Raw genomic sequence first — 13,599 nt, 5'->3', positions numbered from 1 at the left:
TATACTCAGCTTAGCATAAACAACAATGAAGCAAAGTTATTTTTCTTACTTAGTTCAGCCATAACTGATATTTCCTCCACATTTTGAATAAATGGTAATTCCCAACAGTGTAGTTTACAAATTAAAATCTTCATCTATTCATTAATGAGTCTTAAGCCTACCTTAAAGCTTACCCGATATATTTATATTATTTGATATGAAAATTTTTTAATTTCCTAAGGCTGAAAGTTGCAGGGCAACAGGTTTTTATTGATAAAGTTTCTCTTTTAGTCGCACCCAGAGTAGCAAGCAAGCATTCAAGTGTAATGTGGTCTTTACAGATGCTAGAAGAGTTGAAAGTATTTCCTTAAAAAAAAAATCATTATAGCAAATGCCTTAAATTAACACCGCTTTCATATTACATTTATTACTGTCTGTATCACTGCTTTCCTCTACAACAGTCAGAGAGTTCTCACAGACAGAAGCAATGCCTAGTTCATTTTTACATGCCTGTTTAGAGCTCATTCTTAACTTTTTATTGGTACAAATCCAGGCTTCTGCTTTGTGCATTTACATAGGTTGTAACTCTACAGTGCATAAAAACCCAGTCAACAGTTCTATGAATCAAAAGTTTTGTGCAACAGACTATGGCTCCTAAAGATGCTCAACATCATGTCACTCCAATAATGAGATATTTAGCATGTAAGTGCCACAAAAAAAAAAAAAAAAAAAAAAAAAAAAAAACCAACAACCAGAACATTCAGCAGCATTTGTACCCCACTGCAATGCTTTTTCGAGATAAACTCAATGCCATCACATTTATACCAGTGTCATGGCACCAGCAACAATGACATTGGAAGTTTTGTAGTAAGGTTTAATATCCTTTCCCCTGAGGAATACTTGCTCCTTAGTATAGGGAATGGTGTTAAGCTGTAAATTATTTTATGTAGGTAATTTAGTTAATAGTTCTTTAAGATGAGTTAGCATGAAAAAGCTGGTTCTGATCTACTGAAAAGTGTTTTCTGCAAAGTAGAATAGCAGTACAGCAAACTATCTGTGATGGAAACCTGTCTTCTTTTTGTTTATAAAGCTCTAGGATGGCTTAAGAACAATTACAGCTTCAATTGCAAACATACGCTATATTGCACACCTGTCACAACTTCTGAAGAGCTACTTCTGTCTAAGTTGAGACCTGACTGCTCATAAACCTCTGTTAAAACAAAACCCTTAAAAATGTTATAGGGATGCTATTTGCACACACACCTCTATAAAGAGGGAGATTATTTAAACACAAAAATCACACACTTGATAGTGGACCATATAAAGTGTATTTCACTAATAATTTGCCAGGTCATTGACATTATATGGCTCACTATAGTACTAACCAAGCCATAAAGGCAGGGTGACAAAAATACCTGACTCAGAGTTCACGGTAACAACTACATAAAAAGTGTATTTTCAAAAGTGTATTGTCACAAGAAATTCCTGTTAATACTGTTTTTGAAATAGTGAGCCCTGCTTGGGCTCAGTGGGTGCTCATGTGTTGAGATACATTTTCTGTTCATTTGCTTTGCCCCAGCCCACCACAGTCACCTGTATACGCTCCGCAACATGGTCCAAAATCAATGTGCAGCTGAAAAACACTAGATTATCACCAAGCCACTTCTGCTTGTGTCCTCTCAAACCAGAGATGCTACAAGGTGTGACAGCAAAAGTAATCCATAAACTACAGACTTCCATTGAAGGAAAATAAACCGCATTAATTAGCAGCAGTCACAGCTAAAGAGATGCAAGAAGGAACAAGTGATCTGAATGGTGAAATCCAAGCCTTCAGCAAGAATAACATGTGCTAGGAAGCAAGGTTGGAAACACATCTGTTCTTGAAAGACTTATCCCTTTAGCTAGATACCTGAGGTTTGCCATACTATTGTGGTTAAAATTTTGCTGCCATTCTGAATAGGCACATCCCCATCATACCAATGACCCACACAGCAAATCTCTCCACATCCTTTTGGTGATCGTTGTATTTGTGTCACATCCAAGTGCAGAGCTATTGAAATTCAAATAATAGAGGTAGTACTGCCAGCATTGTTCCTTGCTGTCCTTTATTTTGGAATAATTATTACATTTATTTACATAGCCCAAAAATAAGACACCTCTAGTTACTTTCTGCCTAACCTTCCAACCATGTAGCATAACAAAAAAATGAGGGGAAGATGGAAAATTAGAACAAGAATTTTCACAACATAGGACTACCTTATTTAGAAAGCCCTATCCCAATATAGCTCTTGTACTTTGGAGTCCTAAGCCCAGGGATACACAGGCTGAGACAGCAGGAGGAAATGCTAGTTCATGTGTTAGAAGGCAAATGTTTTGAAGAGGAAGCATGTGGCATTTCTGATAGACTCATCTTTGGGGAATGAGGATGCTCTTCCTCTCTTCTACCCTGGTTAGCCATACTCTGCTGCAAATGTGTTTGACCAGAGCCAGGCATTGTAAAACTGCAACCTATTTTGCTGAATATTATCAGTCTTTCTTAACAAGATATCAGAAATATGTTGGCTTCTAATAAGAATGTCTCGGTTAAGAAGGATGCTTTGGAGCTGTATCAAGCTGAGTACATGAGGGTCAGAGCAACCATAGGGAACAAGAGGAGGGCATCAGAATAGTTTGTCTGCTGGTAGATTAAAGACAAAACACTAGTTTACAAACAGGGAGATAAGATTGGTTCATTGTGATGCCTCCTCTGCATAGCATTGAGGAACATGCAGTTCTCATTCTTTTACATTGTAATTTCCCTCAAGGATACAGTTAAAACAGTATTTAATTTTGACTGTAAGATTCAGCCTAAGTCTCCACTGCTTCACTTGTAATGTCTTAGTTTTATCTTATCAGTGTAGCCAGTCTGAGTGTATTTAGAGAACTTGACCACATCTCCCTAGTTCCCAAATACATTTTTCCCTAATCACCTAACCAGCAGATTTTGATAGCTTTCACTGCAATTGCCTCACTGCTGACTTAATGTTCTACACTGCCATCACATGGCGGAGTACTTGCTCTGTGTATATTTCAATAAATTCAGAAAAATTCACTAAAACCTTTCAGATAAAGGAAGATAGAGATAAGAACAGATTCCCAAGGGCACATACCCATTCACCTCTGGAAAGACAGCCCAGTTAGGCTTCAAACCCTTTTACATACATCTGAAAAGTCCTCTGGAGGATCCAGATCCCCTGGACCACTCCAAAAGTCTCAACACTTAATCCTGTGAGGAAAAAATAAAAACACTAAATCATTCCAACTAGAAGGAATCTCAGAGCATCTCTGTCCAGCCTCCCACTCAAAGCAGCTTCAGCACTGAATCCAGAGCAGGTTTCTCAGGGCTTTTCCAGTTCCAGAAAACCTCCATGACTGATTGCACTTGTTCCACTGCTTCATTATGCTCATAGTGACTTCTTTTTCCCCATACCAAACCTTCAGATTCAGTTTATGACCAGTCTTTTGTTTTCCTGCCATGTACTTCAGTGAAAACCTGGGTCCACCTTCTGCTGTTGGGTTTCTCCCTGCTCCCATCCTCCCTTCTCTCCAGGCTGAGCAAGTCCTGGATGTTAAGCCTTTCTTCACAGGGCCACTGCTTCTGCCCATGGGGAGCTTGGTGGCCTCCACTGAACTCACCCCAGTTCAATCCATTCTTTCCTGTACTGGGCAGGACCCAAAACAAGATGAAATAAAAGGTGCTCATAAACATAGTAATAGCTGCTATTTCTTTGTATTGAGTTACAGTAAAGATTTTAAACCCTTCAGAATCAATGAAACAGGTCAGAGTTTTAGCTGAATATTTCTTGACGCATAATGGACAATGGCTCAGGACTCCATTGTGCTTGTTACTGCAGAGCTTTAGAGCAACAAAAGGGGAGCACAGGCTGCCTGTTAAGTGCTGTCATTTTGACTTAGTTGTATTTTCACATCCTGATGTTGTAAATGACTCTACAAGGTGATGGTCAATAGCAATTCGGGCCAAGCACCACTATTGCTTTAGAAGCATCTTCTGTTCATCGCACTTGATGGCATTCAGTCTGAATGCTCTCAAAATATGAACAAATTTAATCAAACTCGTGATCGACAGCTTTAAAAGAAATATTGGCTTTGTGTTTGTGGCTTGGTTGTGAAAACATTATTCAGTGACAAATATTCTAAAAGTCCCATAAAAAACAATCTCCCAGTATAAATCAAAGAAGGTAAACCTTGCAAAGCAATATCACTGATGTCTACTATCCAGATATGATTGATTAGCTGCTTGCCCCAGCCTCATCTAAGTGCCAATATATTGTACCCAGTACAAGCACATTTGTTCCTAAAAATAGCAAGAAAATTTGGCCAGACAAAACCTGCCACCTTTGTCCTAATAACACTTCACATTTGAACCAGGAAGTTCTTCAAAAGTAATAGGATAAAAAGGAACTCACTAGCAACAGCTATGACTCCTATCAGGGACAAAAAAAAAGATGCAAGGAAAATGCATCACAATTTAGACTTTGATTAATAAAGAGGAGCAAAATAACAGGGGTGTTACAGACATCATTAGATGGTTTCTGTACTAACAGGACATTAGGAAATCAGAATGTTTGATGCATCCTCATTTTATCTGCTTAAGTAAAAGTCTCTGACTGGAAGTTTCACAGATAGCTAATAGTGTCAACCTCTATATAATGGAAAGAAAGGATTATCCACACACTTCATAATAATTTAAGGTCCAAATAGTTCTGAACCTGCATTGTACATCAAAGTTGTGCATGCTCTCATTCACCCTTGTCCTATCACTACATGACCTTGTAAATATAGGCTTAATGGAAGCAAAAAACACCAAACCAGAATATATAATACAGTAAACAAAAATAATAGGCAAAGGCTTTTCTGGATATTTTACCTCAGTCAATAACATATATACATGTGTGTATATATATAAATAACAATAAAAAGCATGTCTGAGCACACATGCACAAAATATTGTACTAAATTTTCAAGCCAAATTTGAATAAAATATATTTGAAATACGCTGGCAACAGAGATTTTTCAGTTTCTTTTAAAATTATAAGTAGGGTGGGGAAAAAAATCATATCATCAGCATAAAAATCACTTCCAACGTTCTTGGTAAAAACTGAGATGAAAATGTTGCTACCTCACTACAAGTTTAGGAAACCTTTCTTCCAGGGCAGTTTTGTTCACTTCGTGAAGTGGAAGTTGAAAAAAAGAGCCTAATCTTTGTAGAGCATGATAACTTCAGTTAAGTGCTTCTAGTCCAGACTGGTCCTCCACAGTGGTAAGACCTGACAAGGCACTTTGGTGCAGAATTACACCAGAGTTTGGCACTGCCATGTAGTCAACTCTGAATCAATCAGTGGAATTTGTATTTAAAAAATAATTATGCTAAAGTAATTTCCTTAGCAAAGTCACAGTAAAAGCAGTATTACCAATGTGCATTTAAAAAAAGTTCATATTTTAAATTCCTATTTTACCTTCTACGTGATTTTTATCTTAATGCCTTCATAATGCGTGTAAAGTGTACTTCACCAGCCTTGATACACTAAAATGTCCTCATAAATTGTATTAAAATAGGTTTGTTAAGCATTCCTAATACAGTATAGTGCTGGTAATGCCAAACGATAGGTGATAGCCTGAATCATGAATGCTTTTCTAAACATGTTAGAATTGGTTTTTAGCATTGGATGTTCTGGTCTGATAAGACACTCCTGCACTAAGGCAATCAGTGGAAATTAGCAATTGGCAGGAAAATTACTGTACAAGAAATTGCATTGGGTTTTTCTCCCTGCACTCTCATTATGCCTTTGTGAACTCTATAAAAACAGATTAAAGTGAAAATTCACAACTAGGAAAGATGGAACAGTAGGAAAATATTTTCCAAAGTTAACCAGAAGTATTTTAAATTTTGAGATAGGTTTGATACCGAAGAAAAATCACAAAAAGAATTCTTCTGGTCAATCTTGTATTTCAAAACATGTTCAGCTGTTATTCCATGCAATTTCACTTGAACTCATTGAACATATCCTTTGCAATGGATCCAGTCTCTACCAACCTCAGTTGTGGCACTAAGCTTGCCTTTTTTTTTTTTTAATAATAATGATACATGCAAATCTATTTACATATAGGATAATGCAGAATAAATGAGGGTGAGCCAAGAATGAAAGACTGGGGATTGTTTCTTTCTTTAACCAAAACCACTTTGGTCCTGTTAACATTCAAACAACGAAACCACATATCCCAAGTGAGTTCTGAGACACTTATTGCTGCTAACCCCACCCTAAATTTACATTTTTTATTGCTTTCAACCTTCTTGGGAGTAAAGTTTCATACATATTTTCTGTATCACTGTACAAGACGTACAAGCTGCTAAGGGCTTCTCTGCTAAGATACAGTTGTGAATTGAACTATTGGTGCCAAATCTAAAATGTATTTAATTTTTAATGGCCAAAAAAATTCTTTCTCCCTTGTTTTCTTTCTTAGAACAGACACACAGTGAACTTACTCTGCATGCTGACAGGTTTTTGGCTGCTTGTAAATCCTGAAAATATTGATCAGTTAAAAATATTCGGATGCTTGCATCCCTCAATTCTGCTTACCACAGCCTTTCTTCCTGGTCAGCTAAGAGAGCACCAGCAATTTTGTTATAATGATAAATGACCCTCATAGACAGGTCACTCTTTTTTACCTAAAGCCACAATTTTCTCCTTCCTTTAGGTCACAGCCTGATTTTTCAGGGTGACAGATTTATTACTTTCTTTGTGTGCTAAAAAACAAATCACCAACAATTGCTCAAAATACAGTCCTGTCACAATAACTTTGAGCACTTCCCAGCCAGAATGATGCAACACAAGGTTTTTTCCTGTTTTCAAAGCAGCAAAATCACTGCTACATTTACCACAGCTGTTGTGAAGAGCCATTTGGCTCATTTCATTATACACCACATATCCAGGCTACTCCCCAAAGAATAAAATATTTAAAACATTATTAAAAGTAAGTCTTCCATAATAAGAGATACCACCTTTTTTTTTTTTTGAAGTAAGGGTCATGAAAAAGTAGCTAGCCTGACTGAATGAGAGACTTTTGGGTGGATGTAGTGAAACAATATTTGCCAAAAAACAAGTGAGCTTAAAAGGCATTTCTATCACATCCCAAATATCTGGACCACTGTGGAAACTCTGGATTATTATCAGTAAAATTTGTCTTTCTAGTTCTCCTGTGTCACCAGGAAGACTTCTTTCCAATGGGTTTGGATAACACAAGGGTCTCAGAATGCTAGTTCCATGCAATGTCAAAGAAACTAAGACCTCTTTTGAATATGAGAAAATCCCAAATCCTCAGTCCCCAAAACCTTGGCCCAGCTGCAGTTACCTGAATGAAAAACTCAATTTTACTAGAATAAGGAAAGAAAAGAGTACTAAAGCAGAACTGCACGAAGTTTGATGCCTGCTTCCCACACTACATGCTAAGGAACACTGCACTGGAAGACAGTTACCATAGCTGGCAACTCAAGGACAGAGCCACGGGCAGCCCTGGACCAGAGACACCTGACCAGAGCCTACCAACAAATTTATATTTGCCAATATATAAGAGACATTGAGGATCCACACTACTCTAATGCAAAACCCACCAAAGTCCTCCGTGTAGAGTGTATCCAACACACTTTTATATAAATAAGCATTTAATTCCTTACCTTTACTCTCAAAGTCTTTCAATGTGAATATTATGGGGGCATATATTTTACAGGGATACAGGAACAGCCAGGAAGCAAGCCAGTGTACGGCCAAAACTAGGAGGTTTGAATCATGTGTTCCTGGTACCAGGTAGACAAGCTGTGACAAAAACCAATGCTTGTGACAAAAATTATGCTGTCTTGCAAGAATCTTATTTAAAAGGCAAAGAAAGAGCTCAGCTACGAAGCAGTGTGTCCTTTGTTATGAAGATGAAAACATAGGACTATAATCAAAAGAACTGACAGCTTCCCATCTCACATGGTCTTGGTAAATTACTTAATCACTTTGTACCTAGACTATCCAAAATCTACAGCAATATAGCCCTTGCTTTTACCTGTGTGTCCTAGGATAACAAAAACCTCAGAGAAAATACTAATATCCACCTTAAATACTAACAGCTACCAGAACTGGGAGGGATTGGTTTGGATGCCAGTTCTGTGCAACCGAAACCAACAAGCAGGACACCAAAGGCAGACATACATTTCTATTTCCTGATGCAGCTTTCAAATAAATGCATCATTCTTGTATGAACCTCCTCATGAATCTGCTATCAAGAACAGTTTAATAATATTTCTCAGAGGTTTGTAATATTCAATCATGTAAGAGTCATCATCTGCTTTCAGCACCCCTTTATTTTGATGTTGGTAGAGGTGCTTGCTCCAACACCAAAACATTCTTCAAATATCAACAGTTATAAAGAGGTTCAAATCATTCCAAAATACATCATTTGGCACAGGTAAAATTCTATAGGGCTGCAACTGAGCTTCAGCCCTACAGTTCTCACGCTGGTAAAGCTCCCACTGAGCTCAAGGTGTTTTCCCACATAGAGACAGGGGGAAACACTCCGCACAGGGTACATTTCATAGTCTGTAAACTCCCAAAGCTGGTCTATCTAAATGTCTCATTTTGCACAGTTTCAAACCCTGATTAGTTCTGGTTTTCACCTCATAACAATATACTCTACTAAGCTGCTGTCCTTATACTGTGTAAAGTTTGTAATAATGTGCCATTAAACATGCACAGTGTAAACATATCGTGCTGGTTAATGCATAAATTAATAGAACAGCTTTTGATAACCTGTGTGTAGTACTGCCGAGTTCATAAGGTAACAGATACGAGCACAAGGAAAGAAATGAAGCAGAACTATTTCATTTAGAAACAAGTGCATCCTTTGGAATAACTCCAAATAAGGTCACTGGAATGAATGGCATAGCTGAAACTTATATAAAAAGATACTCTGACAGAGCAAGTGATAAAAGGAGGAAAGCAAGCACGGAGAAGTCCAGAGCTAAAGCAATTTGGTGAGACTGAGAAATAAAAGCTTTTTGGGCTAAAAGACCTCTCCTCCTTCTGTGTGTCAATCCAAATGTCATTAGAAGTCCAAATACACAGAGCTAGAGAAAGCCCCAACTTTCACTGGATAACTAACATTATACCTCAGTCTTTTGGGTACAAATTGAGACACTGTGGTCCTGTATGGCTTTTTCTATCTAACTGTGCTTAACATGCACATGGGGATCCCAAGCTGTCCCATGAGATTCCAATATAATTCTCACTTTGTACTACTACTTACTTTAAACGAAGATGTTTGCAAACAGGATCCTTTTTTGCCATTCCACAGCATATTTTCCTGCTCCTGAGCTCTACCTTACACAATTTGCAATAAATGCAAGCACCATCTAGTTGCTTTTAAGGAATTTTGATTGCCCTCCCAGCTGCAGTCTTGTACATACATATGGCTGCCTCCAGCTGGCAACCCTCCATTTCAGAAGAGCCACATAATCAAACAAGTTATTTCCATTTCCCTCTGATGGTTCTAATGAGTTAATCTCTGAGATGTCTTCAATTAAAAAACAAATATATATATATACATATATAAAATATAAAATCACACAGTCCTAAGACATGCAAACCTTCCACTGACTTCCAGCCTAAGTTCTGTGTGAGAGTATGGCTGGAGATACAAATTCTCAAAACCAGATGTAGCCATCAAGCGAGCTACATAAACCATACCTGTACTCTTTACAGGAAAACATAGCCTGAAAAAGGCTGCTTATCTTTACTGATATTTTCTCTACGGAGCTTTTTGCGTTGTCAAAAGAAATTACTACCTTTTCAAGCCTATCCCCTGAAAGAGTTGGTGATCATTAGCCAGCTTTATTCTATTTACTGAGATAAGGTTTATAGCTCCAAGACAAAATTCTCTCAAGCATCTCACACTAAACTTTTAGCACAGAAATATCATGATATTAAAAGATGCACTCTTACCATGACAGCTGCTGAAGGACAGAGGGACTGACTTACTACAAGGTAGAGAGACTGACTAAATGAGCAAAAAGTAACTGAACTATGTGACACTGTTGTGTCAGTTTATTGTCACTAGGTCACAGAATACTCTTCTTGGCAGACAATTGTTTTGCAAGCTATAACAAGACAAGGTTAAAACTGCTGCTTTAATTTAAGATGTCTTGCCTGTATTTGTACGGGTCACATTCTGTGACTAAATTGCTCTTTTTTCCACTCATACCTGAGAGCTGGCAAAAAACAACCAGTTTATTAAACTTTAGGTTTTTCCCCTTCCTTCCCATCAAGGTAACATGTGAATCTATACAAGGTGCTTTAAACTGGTAAGTAAACAAACCTTCCCACCTGGAGTCATCAGGAGAAAAAGCTCAAGACTTGCAAGCTAGTTTAAACACACAAAACTGGAGGGAGCTTCTCACCAGAGTTGTTCACAAGCATCTCAAAAGCTCATCTGCCAGGTCCTCTCATGATTACAAGCCGGAACATGCCCATTAGACTCAGAGCAAAATAAAAATCATACTGTTGTACCAATACAGTGGGAAATGCTAAATTTCCTTGCATGGGTGCCAGCCAGCACAGCTGCTAGAACAAAAGTTAATGTTCAGAACAAAATCACCGTGCTGTGACCTCATTCTGAATATGGCCCTTTCTGTGCTGAAGGGATAGATAGACCAAAAAAAAAAAGTCAAGAGTAGCCATAGGGGCCTGCCCTGCTCCTACCTTTGCTCTGGGTGAAGCAAAACTGTGTCTGCTAATCCAGATTAAAGAAATTAATGCCACTAAACATATGGAAAAACTTGAAAACAGGTTTTCCCTCAGATAAATTTATTCCTGCAGGAATTTTAGGAATAATTATTGCAAGCAGAAATAACCCTCAGAAACCACATATATACATGCTTTTACCAGTTTATACAGAAACCTTGGGAAATACTGGCTTCAGAGAAAAGTGCAACTGCAGAAACCTAGAGGCAAGAAAAATTCTCTCAGCACAGTTGCATTTTTGTTTGCTCATAGTAAATTTTCCCCAATATTTCTGGTATTTTTCCCTTTGACTTTGAGATCACTTCCTTGTAAGGGTGACTTTGTGCCTCTTTGTCTTCAGGAATCCAAAAAAGACAAGGAAGTCCCTGGTTAGAGAAGTCTGGCAGTTAAAATCATGGGCTTCCTTCCCTAACTTGTCTTACACATCACAAAATGTTTGACAGTCTTGTTCACTCCTTCCCTTCCTATTATGAAGTTATTAGTGATTCAATTACACATTTACCAAGCTGTTTGCAATCTTCAAATCAAGGCCAAACAATGTCAGTTAACAACTCTTAGTGGTCAGGGTTGACAAGGATTTGTCTCAGCCTACCTGTTTCAATCAAAAAACTACATCAGTGGCAAGGCAGGTACATTTCCACTCACCTTGCTTGGACTAAATTGAAGTAAGGACCATATACACAAATACCATGCATTTCCAGAGCATGTTTCTAACTACCTGTTTTGGTGCACCTTAAGTAAAACAAGCAATTCTGCATTTCTACAACAGCCTCAAATCAATGTGAGGGATTTTTCACTCAGATTCTGTTTTGCCTGTTAGCACAGGGTTACCTAATGCTTGTTCCACAGCTGTAACAATGCCTAACAGCAGCTCAGGTGCAGACAACGAGCCACAGACATTTGCACCTATGAATATCAGCTGCTACTTTTAGCTAAAGCACATATTTCTGCCACTGTCAATCACCAGGATTGCACAAGACACCTGCGCATGCCCTGTGGAGCAGGATGGTGAAATCCCAGCAGAGAGAGACATAACCACCCAATGGAAACAGTAGCACATTTAAATGCCTGCCTGCATATGATGAGGCATCTTTATCAGGGAAAACTGAGCTTTTGGCAGGACATCCCAGAGCACAGTGCTTCCCACCCCCTCATTCCCCCAATTTAACTTCTGCATGCCTACCCTTTAAAGACTTCGGTCAAAGATCACTGATGTCAGTAAACTTAGAAACACAATCACTTTTGCATGAAGGATCAAATCACACCAGATATTGAACCACCACAGGTCTGCTGTTGGCTTTGTGCACACACAAGGCACTTACATAGATCAGCTGTTACAGTTGCTTATTCCTGAGTTGATGCAGTCATACATATCTGAAATCAAAGTTTTGGCTTTCATTTAATGGTCTAAAATTCAAGTTCTGCACAGAGAACTTAAGCTCCTGAGATGCAGTCCACATATATCAAGCAAAATTGCTCAGTTCTTTCTATACCTAAAGCATTATTCTGACACTGGCTCCTTTCACTTGGACTCTTTCTAGCTTTCACTGTCTCCTCACACATTACACAAGAGCCAGTTCTCCTTTTCCCAGGCAGCACAAGCAGGCAATACTTACCCCTCTTCAGTGTAACCGTCTCAGCCTCTTCTTGCTCCAGTGCATATAGACAGAAAATACAGCAAGCAAACCTCATTGGAATAACCACACAGATATATTCACAAATTATTTAATAAATAAAACATCTAAGAAAGGCTTTTCCATACCTTGAATGGCACTAGTCATTCAGACCATAATAATATTTTAGCCTTTATTCCTTTGATCTCCTTCCCATCCTGAATATCAGATCAGTAAGCACTAAAAAAACACCACATTGCATAGCCCTTTTTTTGATTTTTACCTCCTTAAATCTTCAGTTCTCATCTCTTGGCAAAATCCATTTAAACAGGGCCCACAAGTTAATGGTTAAACTTGTTGTTTGTAGTACCATTAATATAGGTCAAGCAGCACAATAGTTACAACTGCTGAGGGGGAAGGTACATAAAGACACAGTAAGCAGTTCAGGACCTTATTACAACATGTCTATCAAATGCAGGGTTACAAACAATGTGCCTGATTCATCAAAAAGATAACTTCTGCTGACAGTACACACTGTTCCCTGGAGTCTCTCACACATGGCTCAAAAATTAAAATTGGAAATGTAAAATACACAGACACATTCTTGCAAATGTGAGTATGTTTCAACACTTCTATGCAAAATAACAGATATAGGCAGTGGAATGAATTCAGCCCCCATTTGCATCACCGAGTACTGGAGCAAGCAGCAATAGCTATGACTTTACTCTGCTTTTTCTCTCAGGTAACCAAGGGAAGAATTTGTCCCACCAGACCCAAGGACACACATTTTTCACCATGGGATGCACATGCATAATGCCTGCAAGAGGGATTACCTTATGCTTTATTCAAGAATATTCAAAAGGACAGAACTCTATGCCTCAAAAAGTCAGCATTTCAGCAATACTGACACTAAGTACTTTTTCAAAACTAGTGGCACCTTAAAGTTTCACAACATGGAGTACTTATGCTCAGCATCAGTCATTCACTCTCTGCCAGTTTAAATAGACACCATTCCTGATTTGGGTCCCAAGACCCCTAGCCAAGGTTCCCAAATTAAATACCCAGGTACTTTCCTGGAACAAAAGCAAAGAGAATAGCCAAGTTTCAAGACAGACAGAACTCCCCACATCTGTCACTGAGATGCCTCCCTCTTGTCAATGATTAGAGCA

The 13,599-nt window shown here is 38.3% G+C and overlaps 1 long non-coding RNA gene across 6 annotated transcripts in view; it reads right to left on the bottom strand.

The window, feature by feature from the left end:
• LOC120410399 overlaps positions 1-12,705 on the bottom strand; it is an 85,842-nt gene extending 73,137 nt beyond the window's left edge. For all 6 annotated transcript variants that reach the window (XR_005602518.1, XR_005602520.1, XR_005602521.1 and 3 more), the window contains exon 1: positions 12,580-12,705. This is a non-coding gene — a long non-coding RNA (uncharacterized LOC120410399). The remainder of the gene's footprint in view (positions 1-12,579) is intronic.
• Between the last annotated feature and the right edge of the window lie 894 nt (positions 12,706-13,599).

This window comes from Corvus cornix, chromosome 8 (assembly GCF_000738735.6).
Source record: "Corvus cornix cornix isolate S_Up_H32 chromosome 8, ASM73873v5, whole genome shotgun sequence".
Lineage (NCBI taxonomy): Eukaryota > Metazoa > Chordata > Aves > Passeriformes > Corvidae > Corvus > Corvus cornix.
The sequence above is the reverse complement of the archived record's forward strand: the minus strand, read 5'-3'. Positions and strand labels throughout refer to the sequence as shown.